The 21,681-nt window shown below is 35.7% G+C and overlaps 1 protein-coding gene across 6 annotated transcripts in view; it reads left to right on the top strand.

Annotated features, from left to right (window-relative positions):
* LOC128558479 (zinc finger protein 808-like) overlaps window positions 1–21,681 on the top strand; it is a 47,805-nt gene continuing 26,124 nt past the window's right edge. For 2 of the 6 annotated variants that reach the window (XM_053547904.1, XM_053547899.1), the window contains exons 1-3: window positions 1–495; window positions 769–879; window positions 3,672–3,818. The gene's annotated coding sequence lies outside the window, so the exon portion shown is untranslated. Of the gene's footprint in view, window positions 496–768; window positions 880–2,905; window positions 3,399–3,671; window positions 3,819–21,681 lie in introns of those variants that run through there. The other 4 variants (XM_053547902.1, XM_053547901.1, XM_053547903.1 and 1 more) reach the window with 4 other exon arrangements.

The raw sequence follows: 21,681 nt of genomic DNA, 5'->3' as shown, positions 1-21,681 counted from the left end.
TGCCTTTCAAAATTTCTTAGTGAAAACGAAGAGATTTTAAAACTAAAAACAACGTCCCTCAAGCTATGTAAATTAAGTAACATGAGTAAAAGTACCAGGAGAATACAGTACCGAGAAGACGACAACAGCACATGTGTTCATTGGCGTCAGTCATCGCCATGACCTTCCGGTCAAAAACAGATCAACAACAACAAGGAGGCAGTAAACAGTTTTCAGCTGTTAGTGTCGAATTGGCCGGGTGAAATTTACAAATAAGAGGGAATTTACGGAATGAAGTGCATATTTGAACTTGTAAATAATAATAATTGCTAGAATTGAAGTTTCAGCGGCTAGAATTGAGTTTCACTTATTTAAAGAAAATCAGTTGAGTAGCCTTGATCTTGATAGTATGACGTAATGACTTGCAGGAGCGTATACATGCTTCCTCTGAGCTGGCTTAAAGTGGGGTTGTCATTTTAGCAGGGGCCTCAGAAAAAGTGGAATAGTGAAAAAACGGTACGGATGGCCCATATATTTCAGCTTATATTCAGATTTTACAGTGTTACTGGAGTATGGAACAGTGTAGCAATTGGGGCTATCATTTTCAGGGAATTTTCTGCAGCGATTGAAAGATTGGCAAATTTAGCTTTTTTCGTCATCAGTTTCCGCGACCGGGAGAGCACAAAATTCAGGTCTTGTAAACAGAAAACTAGATATTAGAGATGTATTGCAGATGGTTTGTAACGATAGACATACAGTGATGTTAATGTTGCAGTATCTTTATTTCAGGTGTGTGGTTACAGACTTTTGTGTGAGGTTTTGAAAGTTAGGTAGGCGACTCTAGGCCGAGAAGCTCAGAAAACTGTTTACTGCCTCCTTAAGAGCAAATCTTGAAAATTTGTAAGTTCTTCCATGTGCATTTATTTGATGTCTTAGAGGATTTTCAGTATGATTTGTGAAGGAATATGAGTTTTAAAGTTAATTTTGAAGCAAAATGAGAGTTTTTAAGAGCAATAACTAAGGGGAGGTAACCGCGATTCAGACATGAAAGTCAGTTTTATAGTGTTTTCCGAGCCGATATAATAAAAGATATATCTGTTATGACACCATTTTACTTAGACATATGCCTACTGTGACATTAAAGTCGTCAAATAAGGCATTTACATGCAAATTCATTGATTTCTATTAATTCAGTAAGCTTTTTAACAGCAAAATAGCGGCTCGGACTGCGGAACAGACCTCGGGGGTACTTTCGGCAGTATGTCCTCTGAATCAGTATTTCGTTGTTCGTTTCAGTTTAGAATTCATGTACATATTGCATATAACATAGACTCCAGTCACAGCACACAAAGTTTAGAGAATAGACATCTTTTTCCCTGAAATAGATGGGTTTTGAAAGGTTTGTCTCAAAAGTAACGTTTTTCTCATATTTCATCACTCGCGGAAAGTGATCATTATCAAATTGAGGTCTTAACATGGACTCGTGGTCTGATGCAGTCAGTTCTATGGGTTGAAAGTCATGTACATCATAGCTAAATATCACAGTGCAGATAATTATCTTCAAATAGACACCATTTAGTGTCTTGGAATAGACAAATTAGCATGTAGTGGTATATTTTGTGAAACGTTAAGACGGTGACATATGGTGCTCATGCATGTGCTTGTAGCTTCCTGGAGTAGGTCCAGCACAGTACCAGTGACTTAAAATTGCTATAATATTCAGCCAGCTTGGCAGCTGAACATATCTAGATACTAAAAACATGGTTGAGACCTCATTTTTGTATGCAATGGGCCTTAAATGAAACTATAATGTTACTAGTTAATTTCGGTACGCGTTCCTGGTAGAATTTTTGCATACATGATGTACTCCAGTTGTCAAAATTTTCAACAGCATATGTTGGATATGTATGAAATTGGGTTTCTTTTGGTCAGAATTGATTAAATTACAAAATAAACAGCAAATGTCATACTATTGGGGTCACTTTTGTCTCCCTTAAGAGCAAATCTTGAAAATTTGTAAGTTCTTCCATGTGCATTTATTTGATGTCTTAGAGGATTTTCAGTATGATTTGTGAAGGAATATGAGTTTTAAAGTTAATTTTGAAGCAAAATGAGAGTTTTTAAGAGCAATAACTAAGGGGAGATAACCGCGATTCAGACATGAAAGTCAGTTTTATAGTGTTTTCCGAGCCGATATAATAAAAGATATATCTGTTATGACACCATTTTACTTAGACATATGCCTACTGTGACATTAAAGTCGTCAAATAAGGCATTTACATGCAAATTCATTGATTTCTATTAATTCAGTAAGCTTTTTAACAGCAAAATAGCGGCTCGGACTGCGGAACAGACCTCGGGGGTACTTTCGGCAGTATGTCCTCTGAATCAGTATTTCGTTGTTCGTTTCAGTTTAGAATTTATGTACATATTGCATATAACATAGACTCCAGTCACAGCACACAAAGTTTAGAGAATAGACATCTTTTTCCCTGAAATAGATGGGTTTTGAAAGGTTTGTCTCAAAAGTAACGTTTTTCTCATATTTCATCACTCGCGGAAAGTGATCATTATCAAATTGAGGTCTTAACATGGACTCGTGGTCTGATGCAGTCAGTTCTATGGGTTGAAAGTCATGTACATCATAGCTAAATAGCACAGTGCAGATAATTATCTTCAAATAGACACCATTTAGTGTCTTGGAATAGACAAATTAGCATGTAGTGGTATATTTTGTGAAACGTTAAGACGGTGACATATGGTGCTCATGCATGTGCTTGTAGCTTCCTGAAGTAGGTCCAGCACAGTACCAGTGACTTAAAATTGCTATAATATTCAGCCAGCTTGGCAGCTGAACATATCTATATACTAAAAACATGGTTGAGACCTCATTTTTGTATGCAACGGGCCTTAAATGAAACTATAATGTTACTAGTTAATTTCGGTACGCGTTCCTGGTAGAATTTTTGCATACATGATGTACTCCAGTTGTCAAAATTTTCAACAGCATATGTTGGATATGTATGAAATTGGGTTTTTTTTGGTCATAATTGATTAAATTACAAAATAAACAGCAAATGTCATACTATTGGGGTCACTTTTGTCTCCCTTAATTAAGGAGGCAGTAAACAGTTTTCAGCTGTTAGTGTCGAATTGGCCGGGGTGAAATTTACAAATAAGAGGGAATTTACGGAATGAAGTGCATATTTGAACTTGTAAATAATAATAATTGCTAGAATTGAAGTTTCAGCGGCTAGAATTGAGTTTCACTTATTTAAAGAAAATCAGTTGAGTAGCCTTGATCTTGATAGTATGACGTAATGACTTGCAGGAGCGTATACATGCTTCCTCTGAGCTGGCTTAAAGTGGGGTTGTCATTTTAGCAGGGGCCTCAGAAAAAGTTGAATAGTGAAAAAACGGTACGGATGGCCCATATATTTCAGCTTATTTTCAGATTTTACAGTGTTACTGGAGTATGGAACAGTGTAGCAATTGGGGCTATCATTTTCAGGGAATTTTCTGCAGCGATTGAAAAATTGGCAAATTTAGCTTTTTTCGTCATCAGTTTCCGCGACCGGGAGAGCACAAAATTCAGGTCTTGTAAACAGAAAACTAGATATTAGAGATGTATTGCAGATGGTTTGTAACGATAGACATACAGTGATGTTAATGTTGCAGTATCTTTATTTCAGGTGTGTGGTTACAGACTTTTGTGTGAGGTTTTGAAAGTTAGGTAGGCGACTCTAGGCCGAGAAGCTCAGAAAACTGTTTACTGCCTCCCAACAACAACAACTTATATAGATTATAGAATATTTGGAGTATTTGACGTTATTGTTAAGGTAAGAGAAAAAAAATCTCATTAGAAGTTGTCATTTAATAGATATGACGATGTATAAGCCCGAGGTTTAGTTGTCTAACATCAGGCTTAATGTAACGATCTCCCCAGTAGTGCACTAGTCCTCGACTGGTAGTGGTATAGTCGAACTAATCCGATGTATACAGTTGTTTTATATTGTGATGGTCAAACTTTAACGCGGTGGCTGCAAAAGTAAATTAAAAGGCAGGCACTCAGCGACAGTAAGCTTGTCTAATAGTGGTAGACCTATACAGTACAAAGTTTTGAAATGCTTACAATTTTCATATTTTCCCATTTAAATATCTTTTTAAAATGAGTATCTGTTTTAAATGACATAAGATTTTAATAGCGGCATAGCGATTCTCCAAACTTTTAGAAAAAACACTGTAAGTAAAGCGTTCATAATCAGTCCATTTAATTTCGAAATTATAATTAAAAGTTAGGCAGTGGCTACCAGTTTGGAGTCTAGATGTCTCTTCTCAAGTGCGCTTCACCTAAGGTGTTCTGTCGGTCCGTTAGTCTTGTGTATCATGAATAATCATTTTTTACCCATCTGATTGAATGTCGCTGGACCATTTCCAGCTTGTGTATGTAAACCTGTGTGTGAGGGGACCATACATATGATGCATATTCTAATTGTGGTCTGACCAGTGTTTTGTATGAAAGTGCTTTGACCTTTTCGTGTTTTGTTTTGATGTTGCGTTTCAGGAAAGGAAGGAAACCTAGTGTTCTGTTTGCATTTGTTGTTATTCTGTTGATATATGTGTTCCAGTTGAGGTTGTTGCTGATATCGACACCAAGGTATTTTGCATCCTTAACTGGGGATAATGTTTGACCATGTAGCTTATTAGGAAACTGGATGGGCTTTCTACTACTTGTGATATGGAGGACCTGGCACTGCTGGGGTTGAATTCCATGTCCCACATTTTTTCCCAACATGCAAGTTACTATCTCCAGAACTAATGCAGGTATTGAATTGAAACTTCATATGTGTCTTTGGGGTTATAAGACTAGTTGATAGCATCAAGTCCCATAACTCTGACCTGCATTTTGGCAAAATTATGCCCCCTTTTGGACTTGGAAGTTCATGGATAAGTTTTGAGTGCAAAAACGTACAGCTATTACTTAAAGGCAAATAGATTTTAAACTTATTTTTTCTTTTTCTAGACCAATAACCAACCTCACTGGGTCTAGCCTCATAACTCCGACATGTATTTTGTGCCAATTATGCCCCCTTTTGGACCTAGAAAATCCTGGTTAAAGTTTTACATGCAAGTTACTGTCTCCAAAACAAATGCAGATATTTTATTGAATTTTCACACGTGTCTTCTGGGTTATTATAACACTACTTGATAGCATCAAGTCCCATAACTCTGACCTGCTTTTTATCCCCCGCTGATGAAATCAGGAGGGAGGTATTGAAATGGCATTGTCTGTGCGTCGTGCGTCCACAGCCATTTCTCAGTAACTAGCTGGTAGAATTTCATGAAACCTGAAATAAACATGAACCAACATACTGAGATGATGCCTGTCTAGTTTTTTTTTTGATCGGTCAATTTCCCTTAGAGTTATTGCCCTTGATTTAATGAAAAATGCCCAAAAATGACCGTCTGCAGCCATTTCTCAGTAACTATCAGGTAGAATTTCAAAAAACTTCAAATAAACATGCACCAACATACTGTGGTGATGCCCGTCAATTTTTTTTTGATTGGTCAATTTCCTTTAGAGTTATTGCCCTTGATTTAATGAAAAATCCACATCTGCAGCCATTTCTCAGTAATAAGCTGATAGATTTTCATGAAACTTGACATTAATATGAACCAACATACCTGTCATTTTTTTTTTCAATTGGTCAATTTTCCTTATATTAAGAGTTATTGCCCTTTAATTGTTTAAAAATCTACAGATTTGTACATAACAAACCAGCCAATTCGTAGACTTTCATTAAACTTCTTTCAATCTTTTCCATGAAGATTTGTTATAAACATGTGAAGTTTTGTACCCACACCTGGTCACCACCTTGCCTTGGTCATCCCCCCACTCCTCCCCCACTCCCCCACCAAAAAAAACAAAATTTCATTCCTTTTTATTATTATGTCTTTTAAAGCCTTCCATGAATATTTATTAGCATGCAAAGTTCCCCCACCTCACTCTCCACTCAATCTTGCACACCACCCCGATCATGCAATCCCATTCCCCACCCATTTTTAGCTCGACTATTCGAAGAATAAGTAGAGCTATCCTACTCACCACGGCATCGGCGTCGGCGTCACACCCTGGTTAAGTTTTTCGTACCACTCCACATTTTGACAAAGTCTTTTGAGATAAAGCTTTGAAACTTTCAACACTTGTTCACCATCACCATGTCCAGTTATAGGCAAGAGTACATAACTCTTTCAAGCATTTTGACTGAATTATGGCCCCTTTTGACTTAAAAATCTTAGTTAAGTTTTTCGTACCAGTTCATATTTTGACAAAGTCTTTTGAGATAAAGCTTTGAAACTTTCAACATTTGTTTACCATCACCATGTCCAGTTGTAGGCAAGAGTACATAACTCCATCAAGCATTTTGGTTGAATTATTGCCCCTTTTTGACTTAGAAATCTTGGTTTTTTCGTACCAGTCTACATTTTGACAAAGTCTTTTGAGATAAAGCTTTGAAACTTTCAACACTTATTTACCATCACCATGTCCAGTTGTAGGCAAGAGTACATAACTCCATTAAGCATTTTGGCTGAATTATGGCTCCTTCTGACTTAGAAATCTTGGTTAAGTTTTTCGTACCAGTTTATATTTTGTGTAAAGTGTTTGACATATGGCTTTGAAACTTTTGTATCTTGTTCAGTATTATAGTCTCTATCAATAGGCAAGAGTACATAACTCTGTCATCTTTTTTGGCTGAATTATGGCCCTTTTTGAACTTGGAAATTGGTTTTGTTTTCGTATATGTCCATGTTTTGTCAAAACTATTTGAACTGTGGCTTTGAAACTTTTAACACTAGTTTATCAACATGATTTCCATCTGTAGGCAAGTGTACATAACTCTGACAACTATTTTGGCTGAATTATGGCCCTTTTTGGACTTGGAAATTAGTTAAATTTTTCATACAAGTCCATATTTTGCCTAACATATAACTTAACATATTTGCCATCATGGTCACACTTTGCCATTTAGTGCAAGACTAATCGAAATCCACAAATACAGGAACATTTTTTGTTTAATCCATTTTTTTCTTTTGTCTGAAAATCTATGGAAATATTTTGACCCCATTCTTCAATCAATTCTTCGAATAGTCGAGCGCGCTGTCATCCGACAGCTCTTGTTTTAGCTCACCTGTCACAAAGTGACAAGGTGAGCTTTTGTGATCGCGCAGCGTCCGTCGTCTGTCTGTGCGTGCGTGCGTGCGTCAGTCCGTAAACTTTTGCTTGTGACCACTCTAGAGGTCACATTTTTCATGGGATCTTTATGAAAGTTGGTCAGAATGTTTATCTTGATGATATCTAGGTCAAGTTTGAAACTGGGTCACGTGCCATCAAAAACTAGGTCAGTAGATCTAAAAATAGAAAAACCTTGTCACCACTCTAGAGGCCATATATTTCACAAGATCTTCATGAAAATTGGTCAGAATGTTCACCTTGATGATATCTAGGTCAAGTTCGAAACTGGGTCACGTGCCATCAAAAACTAGGTCAGTAGATCTAAAAATAGAAAAACCTTGTGACCTCTCTAGAGGCCATATATTTCAAAAGATCTTCATGAAAATTGGTTAGAACATTCACCTTGATGATATCTAGGTCAAGTTCGAAAGTGGGTCACGTGCCGTCAAAAACTAGGTCAGTAGGTCAAATAATAGAAAAACCTTGTGACCTCTCTAAAGGCCATATTTTTCATGGGATCTGTATGAATGTTGGTCTGAATGTTCATCTTGATGATATTTAGGTCAAATTCGAAACTGGGTCACGTGCCATCAAAAACTAGGTCAGTAGGTCAAATAATAGAAAAACCTTGTGACCTCTCTAAAGGCCATATATTTCATGGGATCTATATGAGAGTCGGTCTGAATGTTCATCTTGATGATATCTAGGTCAAGTTCGAAACTGGGTCACGTGCGGTCAAAAACTAGGTCAGTAGGTCTAAAAATAGAAAAACCTTGTTACCTCTCTAGAGGCCATATATCTCATGAGATCTTCATGAAAATTGGTCAGAATGTTCACCTTGATGATATCTAGGTCAAATTCGAAAGTGGGTCATGTGCCTTTAAAAACTAGGTCAGTAGGTCAAATAATAGAAAAACCTTGTGACCTCTCTAAAGGCCATATTTTTCATGGGATCTGTATGAAAGTTGGTCTGAATGTTCATCTTGATGATATCTAGGTCAAGTTCGAAAGTAGGTCACGTGCCATCAAAAACTAGGTCAGTAGGTCAAATAATAGAAAAACCTTGTGACCTCTCTAAAGGCCATATTTTTCATGGGGTCTGTATGAATGTTGGTCTGAATGCTTATCTTGATGATATCTAGGTCAAGTTCGAAACAGAGTCATGTGCGGTCAAAAACTAGGTCAGTAAGTCTAAAAATAGAAAAACCTTGTGACCTCTCTAGAGGCCATACCCTTGAATGGATCTTCATGAAAATTGGTCAGAATGTTCACCTTGATGATATCTAGGTCAAGTTCGAAAGTGGGTCACGTGCCTTAAAAAACTAGGTCAGTAGGTCAAATAATAAAAAAACTTTGTGACCTCTCTAGAGGCCATACTTTCCATGGGATCTGTATGAAAGTTGGTCTGAATGTTCATCTTGATGATATCTAGGTCAGATTTGAAACTGGGTCAACTGCGGTCAAAAACTAGGTCAGTAGGTCTAAAATTAGAAAAATCTTTTGACCTCTCTAGAGGCCATATCTTTCAATGGATCTTCATGAAAATTGATCTGAATGTTCACCTTGATGATATCTAGGTCAGTTACGAAACTGGTTCATGTGCAGTCAAAAACTAGGCCAGTAGGTATAAAAATAGAAAAACCTTGTGACCTCTCTAGAGGCCATACTTTTCATGAGATCTTCATGAAAATTAGTAAGAATGTTCACCTTGATGATATCTAGGTAAAATTCAAAACAGGGTCACGTACCTTCGAAAACTAGGTCAATAGGTCAAATAATAGAAAAACCTTGTGACCTCTCTAGAGACCATATTTTTCATGGGATCTGTATGAAAGTTGGTCTGCATCGTCCATCTTGATGATATCTAGATCAGGTTTGAAACTGGGTCACATGAGCTCAAAAACTAGGTCACTATGTCAAATAATAGAAAAAACGACGTCATACTCAAAACTGGGTCATGTGGGAAGAGGTGAGCGATTCAGGACCATCATGGTCCTCTTGTTTATACCCTCACCTGGTCACCCTGCAGCACCCCCCCCCCCCCCCCCCCACCAAACAAAACATATTTTCTGCTAAAATGATTTTGACTAATGCAATTGCTTCTTAGTAACATACTTCACTTTTTGCCGGATATATTTTTTTGACATTCCTCACCACAAGCCCTTTTGGTGGGGGATACCAATTCATCGAATTTGCTTGTTTGCCAAATTATGCCCCTTTTGAACATAGAAAATCCTTGTTAAAGTTTTGCATGCAAGTACATACAGCTATTACTGAAAGGCAAATTGATTTGAAACTTATTTTTCTTTTTCTAGATCAATTACCAACCTCACTGGGTCAAGTCCCATAACTCGGACATGTAATTTAGGCAAATAATGCCTCTTTTAGCACTTGGAAAATCCTGGTTAAAGTTATACATGCAAGTTACTATCTCAAAAACTAATGCAGATATTGAATTGAAACTTCACATGTGTCTTCAGGGTTATAGAACTAGTTGATAGTATCAAGTCCCATAACTCTGACCTGTATTTTGGGCAAATTATGTCCCCTTTTGGACTTAAAACTGGTTAAAGTTTAACATGCAAGTTACTATCTGCAGAACAAAATTAATGTAGATTTTAAATTGAATCTTTACATGTGCCTTCGGGGTTATGAAACAAGTTGATTGCATCAAGTCCCATAATTCTGACTTGCATTTTGGTCAAATTGTGTCCCCTTTTGAACTTAAAACTTCTGGTTAAAGTTTTGCATGCAAGATGCTCCAAAACTATTTAATGCAGAAATTGGATTTAAACTCTACAGATATTTTAACATTTATGGTAATATTTTCCTGCATCTGAGACAATATTTCGAATAGTCGAATACTGGCTGTCTTACGGACAGCTCTTGTTTAACTATGAGAAATGGAATAAGCCAAGCTTGGCGATTAATGCCTGTGCATGGCTGGAGCCTCACACTTTCCTGTATATTTCATCATTTATTTTCATTGCCAAGCTAGGCTAAACCACATAATTATGTTGGTTAAAAGAATGGTAAGAGAACTACCTTGATAACTCACCTTAACTTTGTTCAAGGTGTATGATAGTATAGATGGATGGCCTGATGTACTGTGTCAATATTTTTACATCTTCTGCACTGACACTACTAGTCAGAATTACACCAAACTTGCTTAGTAGCACTTATCAAATTTGTTCAAATGGTTCATCTAGGGGCTGCCATAACTGAATTTAGAAAATCCTTCTCATGAACTGCTTGATGGATCTTCAACAAACATGGTCTATAGCATCATTATAAGGTCCTCTTCCAATTTTGTTCAAATGGCGGCATTAGTCGTTTTGTATTATAATCAGCAATTTTTCCATATCTTGAAGAAGTATTTAAATTAAAAGTTGACTAATTATATCTTCGAGCTATAACATATCCATCTGTCACAATTCCTTGAAATACTGTTGAAAAACGGCGTTAAACCAAAAACAAACAAACAAGTTGATTATATATCATGAAAACAACTTGTATAAACAATTTTAGACAGGATCAGTATCAGTCAAATCACTGCTGTAAACATAGCTGCAAATTGTCTAGCTGTAGAGTATTTGTTGGATGAGTTGTCTGCAGCTAGGGTTTCAGTTACCAGACCTCTAGACTCTGGCTTTAGAGGTCTGGATACCAATTTTCTAAAAACAACCTGTATATTGACTGTCTAGATGTCTGTGCAGAATACTGAAAATCATATTCAGAATGGATATATTAGTGATATCCATAAGACAATTTCAAATTTACTTTTTTATGCCCCCAAAGGGAGGCATATAGTTTTTGAACTGTCGGTCTGTCAGTCTGTCCGCAATTTTCGTGTCCGGTCCATATCTTTGTCATCGATGGATGGATTTTCAAATAACTTGGCATGAATGTGAACCACAGTAAGACGACATGTTGCGCGCATGACCCAGGTCCGTAGCTCAAAGGTCAAGGTCACACTTAGACGTTAAAGGTCATTTTTCATGATAGTGCATTCGTGTCCAGTCCATATCTTTGTCATCCATGGATGGATTTTCAAATAACTTGGCATGAATGTGTACCACAGTAAGATGACGTGTCCCGCGCAAGACCCAGGTCCGTAGCTCAAAGGTCAAGGTCACACTTAGACGTTAAAGGTCATTTTTCATGATAGTGCATTCGTGTCCGGTCCATATCTTTGTCATCCATGGATGGATTTTCAAATAACTTGGCATGAATGTGTACCACAGGAAGACGGCATGTCGCGCGCAAGACCCAGGTCCATAGCGCAAAGGTCAAGGTCACACTTAGACGTTAAAGGTCATATTTCATCATAGTGCATTGATGGGCGTGTCCGCCCCATATCTTTGTCATTCATGCATGGATTTTAAAATTATTGGGCATGAATGAGTACCACAGTAAGACGACGTGTTGTGCGCAAGACCCAGGTCCGTAGGTCAAAGGTCCTTAACTCTTAACATCGGCCATAACTATTCATTCAAAATGCCATCGGGGGCATGTGTCATCCTATGGAGACAGCTCTTGTTTGTAAATAAGCTTTCATTTGTTTCATTATTTGAACTATTTTACAAATGATAAGAAACATACCTGTAAGTATTCATGATTATTTCATCTCAAATTTAGGGGCCTCTGTGGCTGAGTGGTTAAGGTCATTGATGTGGGTTTGAGTCTCATTCGGGCGCTAAAGCCATCCAGCGGTCGATGGTTCTACCCAGGTGCCTGGTTTTGGTGAAATTATGAGCAGAGGGGCTCCATTGTGTCTTCCACCATCAAAGCTGGGAAGTCACCATATGACCTAAAATTGTGTCGGTGCGACATTAAACTCAGTAAATAAATAATTCCAAATTAGAAATTACTAACATTGCTTATTGGAAATATGTAATTCTTGTAGCATAATTACAGCTTTAATCAAAGTCATGTTTTCTCAAGACTGAAGGATTGAAAAAAAAACAATGAAAAGTAATGATTATGATTTACTTCTGCATTGTTCTCATTGTTCTTATGGACTGTTGAATTTAGTTTACTTTTTAGCTTGACTATTTCAAGAATAGTCTAGCTATTCTTTTCACTCTGGCGTCGGCGTCGGGGTTACACGTTGGTTAATGTTTTGCATGCAAGTTAACATTTGGCTGCCATTTAAAGGCATGTAGCTTTGAAACTTACGTATTGTGAGCAAATTATGCCCCCTTTTGGACTTTGAAAATCCTGGTTAAAGTTTTAAATGCAAGTTACTGCTTAAAGTATCTCCAAATCAAATGCAGATATTTAATTGAAACTTAACATGTGCCTCCGGTGTTATTAAACGAGCTGATTGCATCAAGTGCCATAAGTCCCATTACTCTGAAATGCATTTTGTTCATATTTTGGCTCCTTTTGAACTTCTGGTAAAAGTTTTGCATGCAACTTACTATCTTCAAAGTTAATGCATATACTTGATTGTAACATTTAGGGTAATATTTTCCTGCTCCTGGGACAATAATTCGAATAGTAAAGCATTGGCTGTCTCTTGGACAGCTCTTTTCTTCTTCTAGGTCAATTACAAACCTCACTGGGTCAAGTCCCATAATACTGACATGTGTTTTGAGCAAATAATGTCCCTTTTTGACTTACAAAATCCTGGTTGAAGTTTTACATGCAAGTTACTGTCTCCAAAACAAATGCAGATATTTTATTGAATTTTCACACGTGTCTTCTGGGTTATTATAACATTACTTGATAGCATCAAGTCTCATAACTCTGGACTGATTTTGGCCAAATTATGACCTCTTTTGGACTTAAAAAATTCTGGTTAAAGTTTTGCATTCAAGTACATACAGCTATTACTAAAAGGCATATAGATTTGAAACTTGCGTTTGGGGGCAATGCCCCCAGATTTAACAAACCGTCTTTCAGTTTTCTTGTCGAGCTTATGGCCAAACTGACAACACACAGAAAACAAGTTCCAAAGTATTTACCAAACATAATGTTCATATTGCATTTTGCAATTATATTTTCGATTCAGATATGATTAAATAGATCTATACATTTTATATCAACAACAGTATGTGAAGAAAACTAAACTTCATTATAAATATAAATTATAATAGATCTTCTTAAGCGTAAGAATAATAAAGACGCTTGATTTGATCATGTGATCGATTCTGAAACCGACACTTGTTTTGATCATGTGACCTATTCTGAAATCCAATAACTAGTTTCAATACGCTCAAAAAAATGTGTTCATGATTCTGCCTGAAAATAGCAACTACTAAGGAATTGCAACGCCACTGATAAGCCAATAGATTATTGATTTTCTCATCACCATGCCTCGACACTGTTGTGGATGTGTATTATTGAGAAACTTTATCAGTTTGCGGCGATCAGTACCGTTTATCAGTAGGCGAATCTATAAATATGCGGCAACATCCTACAGATCCCGATTAGCAATCTGTTAAAATATCTTTTCTGCGCAGGTGTTATTTCTAAAATATTATTTCAGAAAATAGAGTGCTGAAATGAAATACTTTTCGCATGTCTAAGAAAATATTTTCAAGAGATATGTTATTTATAAAAATTAATACTATATAAAAGATAATACTAATAAAAATAAAATAAAAAACAGTGGGTTACTTGAAATAGAATAGGTAGAAAAAATTCATTACTTATTCGTCAGTTTGAATTTATGACTTATTTGGTTCGGGGAAGGGGGGGGGGGAAGGGGGGAGAGGGGGGGATGGGGGAATTATTTTGACAGTTTGATTGTGCCCCCCATGAGTGGTGGGGGCATATAGATTTGGTCTTGTCCGTGCATCCGTCCGTGAGTCCGAGCTCACATTTGCATACTTAGGTGGCTATAGGAACAATAGGTAACTGTACTTTTCTTTGATGTCATTCATTCTGTTAGGCTTTTATGTGGCTATTTTTCTCTTACGTGGCTAAAAGAACAATAGAGAGAACAAGAGTAGCCACATAAGTATCCATATGTAGGAACGTCTGTCCATCCATCCGTCCATCCGAAGTTCGTGATGCGCCTAACTTGAAAAGTATTTAATATAAATTGATGAAACCTTTCATGAGTCTTTATCATGATATGAACTTGCGCACCTCCTATTTTTCGTCTGGCTCCGCCCCCTATTTTCAGAGTTATGGCCCCTGAAATAGTCAAAAATGCACATTTTTACCTTGTGACACGCCTAGCTCAAGAAGTATTTGATATAGAGTCATGAAACCTTACATGAGTCTTAATCATGATATGAACTTGCGCACCTCCTATTTTTCAATTGGGACCGCCCCCTATTTTTAGAGTTATGGCCCCTGAAATAGTCAAAAATGCACATTTTTACCTTGTGACACGCCTAGCTCAAGAAGTATTTGATATAGATTCATGAAACCTTGCATGAGTCTTAATCATGATATGAACTTGCGCACCTCCTATTTTTCATCTGGCTCCGCCCCCAATTTTCAGAGTTATGGTCCTTGAAATAGACAAAAATGCACATTTTCACCTTGTGACATGCCTAGCTCAGAATGTATTTGATGTAGATTCATGAAACCTTACACGAGTCTTAATCATGATATGAACTTGCGCACCTCCTATTTTGCAATTGGGACCGCCCCCTATTTTTAGAGTTATGGTCCCTGAAATAGTCAAAAATGTACATTTTCACCTTGTGACGCACCTAGCTCATAAAGTATTTAATATAAATGGTTTAAAACTTACATAAGTCTTTATCATGATATAAACCTGCACACCTCTAATTTTTTGGCTGGCTCCACCCCCTATTTTTAAAGTTATGGCCCCTGAAATAGTAAAAAAATGTACATTTTCACCTAATTATGTGCCTAGCTGAAAAAGTCTTAGATGTAAATTCAGGAAACCTTGCTGGAGTCTTTAACGTGATGTGACCTGGCACACTTGGCATTCTTCTTGAGAATCTAAGCTCTTATTACAGAGTTATGGCTCTTGAAATAGCCAAAATTGTGGATTTTTTTTTGTGATGCTCATAGCTCAAATAGGGCCCAGAATAATGAATCCTTTTCATAAAATGTTTGTTGAGGCTATACCCCATTAAGATTGCAAACGTTTGAATTATTGCCCCTTATTTGTGACAAATGTACCAGTGGGGGGCACACCCTGTGTCCTACAGACTCTAGTTTTTTGTAATTATTATCTAATCTAATAACCGTCAGTAGATAGATTTTTTCTCTCATTGTTCGAATTCATAAAATCAACTATGAACAGATTACTTCTGTTTTACACTAACTGTTAAGAACATTTTAAAGCTTAAAGGCATATTTATGTACTTGGTCGGACCGTCCTTATTCGTGATTGTTTATTATGTATAATTATATATTTTGATCTCGAAATCAGCTGTAAATCGTTGATCAAAATGTCTTGTCCACAGAAGTTGCATAAAAATGAATTGGAATTCAAATAGTTACTAAAATTTATTACACAGTTGCACGGTGCATATCCATATTGGCAGACTCTTTGTGAAATATGCTTTATCGGCGGTTTCTTGGTAGGCACCGGCGATTCTTTGCTATAAACAGGTTGGCAGTTATAAAAAGTCAGATAAACACACCAAATTAATTAAGCTATAATGTTTCCACATAGTCATTAGCCTAGAGCCTCTCTGTGCGTAATGCAGAGAGCCTGCCTGTGCATAAAAAAAAAAAAAAAAAAAAAAATGCAGAGAGACCACCGGTGCCACTTCAAAACCGAAAGTAAGTGGTTTTGAAAAATTCCGTTTACATTTCGGCCTATTTATCTTTATTATTTGGAAGAATATTGATAAATGAATACAAAAAGTGTGCTTGATATGTATGATATCAAAGCAAAAACTGGTTAAAGACTGTGGAATAGTCCGGCTAGTGTTCCATGTCAGTACACCGTCAACAAATTTCATCAAGTTCCGAGCAAAATCGCTGATGATTAAAAAGTAAACACTGTAAAATATAGGAAAGACAATCTTATGTTCCTTGCTCTACTTATTTTGAGCAACATACCTATGATCATGGATGGCAGCTGGATTTTTCGCCTGCCATACCAACCTGGGCACTGTTTATAGCAAAAAATAGCCAGTGCCGATGCAAAGAAACCCCACCAATATAGCGTCGATATGGATATGTACTGTGAATTGGAGAGAGCATCCTGAATATACATGTCATCTAGGGAAGGTTTGAATCCATGGAGATGTTGTCAAAAGTTATGGCATCAGAGTCTTGCGGGCATGCAGTAATTTCAGTTGGAACCACCACGCCACTGCAAATCAGGAGAGATACTTTTTTTTACTTTTTCCTGAAATCCGACCTCACAACAGGGCCAATAGAAACGCGCTTATTCTGGAAAAGTACAGCATTTCCCAAACTGAACATGTGCCCGATTCTTTAGTCTAAAGTTCAGAACATTATGTATATGACGCGTATAACATAATTATAATGTTCGGGAAATCCTTGAAAAAGGACCGAGGAAAAAATTCGTTCCCATATTTTTATTTAAAAAAAAAACACGCCATATACGCTGATCAAACTGGTATTTATCTGCAGGAAAATTAACGTTTAACGTAAAAAGTGCGCTAAATACTGTTATAATTGCGTGTACATATACGTATTTCATCATTTTTCAGACCGAGTAATTTTTGCTATGGGAGGTAATCCACCACTCCGCGATGATAACTTGCCACATGTGCCCGTTATATTTTGGCCTCATTTTCTTGGTAATTATCCCTGCAGATATACATTTATGTTACCAGTTTAATGTATTTCATCTATCTGAGGGTGCAAATGGTTTCTGATGGTGATATTCGAAGGCAGAACCACCAGAAATCTTCTTCTTTTTCCACGGGCGTTTCGTATCCTAATTTACTCGAACCTAACTGTATACGCCAGTTCGGTAGGTTCATTGATACAACGAATCACGGTTTTCATAGTGTTTAATGTATTTCTTATATCATGATATAGATAGTTTGAAATACAGTTGTACATTAAATAACCTAAAATTGAAAAAGACAATGTTATTTTGATCAACAAACATAACAAACAATATGAATAATAATATCATCATATATCATGTATGTTTTTAAGAAAACAGTTACTGAATTTTAGCAATAGTTGGAATGGAAAAAAGGTAGATCTATAAAAATATTTTTTACAGGTGTTTGTGTGTTAACTAATGACAACTCCTTATTAAAATGATGCTTATTTGTAACAAAAAACATTCCTGAATTTTTTAATTGATAAGTATTGTACACATTAGAAAACATAGCCTAGATTTTTTCAATGTCAGTTCAAGGAAATCCTGTTCCTTTAAACTTTCACATATTGGAATATTTTGACTTTCTTTCCAAACTTTCATAAAGTGTTACAAAGTTTGCCTGTTTCTGTTAGACTGTCAATAACACATGATGTCAGGACATAGAGTGCAAACAGAAGTATTGAAGAAATTGAAATACATTGTAGTCAAGTCAAGTCAAGTCAAGTCAAGTCATATTTTTTTAGAGTCTCATCTTTGTGTACATTACAATATACAGATAAAACCATTAACATAACACAAAGCCACTCCTTCATAGGAATTATAAGAGACTATAAAACATCCCTATTAAAAATCATTATTAAAATTCTATTTACATTCTACCAATATTATAACCCGAACAGTTCTGTTCTGTTAAATATTATAACCAATATTTAGCTCATTAATTACGAAGTGTATATATTCTATTTTGTTTGGCTATGATATTATATAGTTATATATATATATATATATATATATATATATATATAAAAAAAAATTAGCTAAAATTTATGACTATTCCTATTTATAATCTTTTAAGCATGATGTACAAAATTCATATTAAGCTAATTCATAATTTCCAATTTTCTTGAGTCATTAGAAGGTATTGATAAAATATATAAACAAACTGCTACTTATTACTGCTAGAGTCATTTCAAACTTACAGCCAAAAATTCATATTATTTTAAAAACTTCTCCTTAAACTAAAATTACTTCTCAAAGGTTCTAAAAGAAAAAATAAAGTTCACAGTGAACACCAGATTTGTCAAAATTATCTGCACCTAAGTTGTAAAATATAAAACCAGAATACTATATATTACAACTATAGAGTCATTTCAGCTTACCATCTTATTTTAAAATTTCTACTTAAACTAAAATTACTTCTCAAAGGTTCTAAAAAGAACAAAGTTCACAGTGAACACCAGATTTGTCAAAATTATCTGCACCTAAGTTGTAAAATATAAAACCAGAATACTATATATTACAACTACAGAGTCATCCATTACACTTATTAAAATTTTACTTAACCAAATACTTTTCAAAGTTCTAAACACAATTTCACGTGAACACGATTTCAATTACTGCACTATTGAAATAAAATCAATACTTATATTTCACTAAGAGTCATTTCGCTTACCATCTTATTTAAATCCTACTTAAACAAAAGTCTTCTCAAAGGTTCTAAAAAAAAAAAAAAAAAAAAAAAAAAATGTCGTGAACACCAGATTTGTCAAAATTATCTGCACCTAAGTTGTAAAATATAAAACCAGAATACTATATATTACAACTACAGAGTCATTTCCGCTTACCATCTTATTTTAAAATTTCTTCTAAAACTTAACATTACTTGTTAAAAGTTCTAAAAACAAAGTTCATCAGTGAACACTGAATTCATAAAATTTATCTCCTGAACAGTTTTAAGCGTCTAAATTGAAGTATTTGGAAGCAGGCTTTGGCAGAAAATTTTACTATATCAGAATTCTGAAGTATAAAGCAAAGTTTCTCTCTATCAGACAACATCTCAAAAGTGTTACAAACATTTCATATTTCCACATACAATTCCTCACGGATTTCATTGTATACCGGACAGTGCAGAAGGACATGGATCTCGTCCTCAACACACAAATTACAATTAAAACATGTTCTACTATTAACATCCAGATTTTCAAACCGACCGGTTTCAAGACGGATTGGTGCCACACCACACCTAAATTTTGACAAAGCACTTCTATGATGAAATGGTAAATTATATTGCAAATATTTTTCAACACCAGGTTCCTCTTTAAACAGTCTATAAGTTCTAAGTTTGTTACCACCACTACTTCTATTTGAGACATTCCTATTTAATAACATTTTCCATTTATCAAGTTCAACTGATACTATTTTACTTTCTACCATGTCAACAACATTCTTTGCACTTAAAACTTGTGTGTTATTAACATCTACATCAATGCTATTAAACATTTTACATATTCTGAAATATTGGTTTTTACACCTGGACGAAGCACTCCGTCTGGCCCAATCAAAGATCTTTTGGTTAAGCCTTCCATTATCCATATTTGACATTCTACAAAGCTGCCGTACAACCGACCCCCATTGCCGTACTATGGATGGTTGTATAGCTTTATCTTTTTCATTTTATCAAACCTGGCAATGAAAGGTTTTTGTTTGTCGATGAACAGCTGCTATTGAACAAGACTAGATTTTTATCTTTACCTTTTGAACAAAATATAGAAGTGTATTGAACACAAAGTTAATAAATTTTATTGTTGTGCACTCTTAAAGTTGCGACCACTCCATTTCTTGCCACACACAAGTGCATTACATAATGCCTGCACGTACTTCCCTGACATGAATGGGTTACATCAAGTCTTGAAACTGCAAAGCATTGCCCCCATCAGTCCTCTCAGTACTTTGATTTCTTTTGCTAGATCACTTGCCAATCTCACTGGGTCAGGTCCCATAACTCGGACATGTGTTTTAGGCAAATTATTTCCTGTTTTGGACCATGAAATTAGATGCAAAGGAAATACTTTTAAATGATCTCACAACATGTGTTTTCCGCAAATTAGTTTCAGAATTAAACAACTACTTAGGAATATATATTAAAATCCTGTGATGGAAAAATTACCCGGCTGTAGAATGTCCATGGCCAGATATTTTTATCCATGATTAAAACATGGATATCCATGGCCAGAGCATGGATATCCAGGTGAATTAGGAGTTTTGCCATGGAAAAGTTGAATCCATGGACAGTTGTCCAGGGATGAAGGCAGGGATATCATGGACATTGTCCATGGAAAGTGAATAGCAGCATGGACATGGTCCATGGTCATGTTTTCTGTTCACACTTAGAAATTCTCTGATGAATAAGGCAGAAAAAGTTCTAAGTCGAAAAAATGGGATTTTTTTTAAAAATTATTAATTCATTACTGTCCTTAGTTTTATGGTCATATAGGTATTCAAATTAATTGAAATGAAACAAGGAATGTAACTAAATAAAATGTTTTCATTTTGCATATTAAAAAAAAATGTAAATTAGAATTACATCATTTTATTAATTCATCCTGACAGTTGATGTAACAAGATATCATACATCATTGAAAATATATCCCACTATATAAGCTATTTATTTCTTTCAGTTTGTTATTGAACATCTCAAACAATGGCACCAAAAAAAATACAGTAGTTCATACGGATTAAATGTCATATAGTCAAAGAAATTGTTATGAAATTATGCTCATATATCTAAACTCATCATATTATAAACTGAATTAGTCTATGCCTTTGATAATCCAGGCAGTGATCAGGCATCGATCTTAACCTACTTTTGCTGGTAGCCAGCAGGGCTACCAACTTGTGAAATCAAGTAGCCCGACCAGGTTTCTGGTAGTCCCGTTTTGGAAAAGAGAAAAATATATTACAGTCTTCGCCTTAATTTTTTTTCAGCACTTGTCCTTTCGGGCAAGTAAGTTAAGAAAACCATTTGCCCGAAAACATTTTTAATTGCCCGAAATCATTTTGTTTATAAATATGATGTATTTTAGTTTGTGCTTGATTCAACATTCAGTTATTTAAATGGTAGGCAACTAACCTACCCACACTACCCATGGGCAGGCTAAACCAACGTAAGTGGATAACCATGTTGCAATATTCAAGTAACTAGCAGACAGAAATTATGGGAGAAAACTGTAGAAAAAAAGTAAGACCTATACCAGTATCTAGTTATATGCCAGACGTGGGGTTCAAATTTGCACTACCCTTCTAAAACTTACTTTTTTAGCCAGGGCCTCTAAAATATAGTGTAGCTGTTCAAAATTAACTGCAATAATGGATCAGCCTGGTTAGCCCCCACCCCTCCACTGCCCCCAACCCCCAAAAAGTAGGTCGGTATATTTTTTTAAAGGGTATCAAGTCAAAACGTCCCCTAGTCAAAACGTCCCCTGGTCAAAACACCCCCCATTTTGGTCAAAACGTCCCCCATTCAGTTTAGAATTTGGTCAAAACGTCCCCCTAATTTTTTTTTGTATTAGATCTATTAATTCTTTTTAATTAATTCATATCTTTTAAAGGGTTTGAAACGTATGGATTATGTTTTGATAATACACAAAATTTTATGATTTATTAGCACCTAAATTAATGCAATCAACACCTATCAACTATACATGGTTGTGCATTAATT

This window comes from Mercenaria mercenaria, chromosome 7 (genome assembly GCF_021730395.1).
Source record: "Mercenaria mercenaria strain notata chromosome 7, MADL_Memer_1, whole genome shotgun sequence".
NCBI lineage: Eukaryota > Metazoa > Mollusca > Bivalvia > Venerida > Veneridae > Mercenaria > Mercenaria mercenaria.
This window is presented reverse-complemented; position numbering and strand designations above follow the sequence as displayed.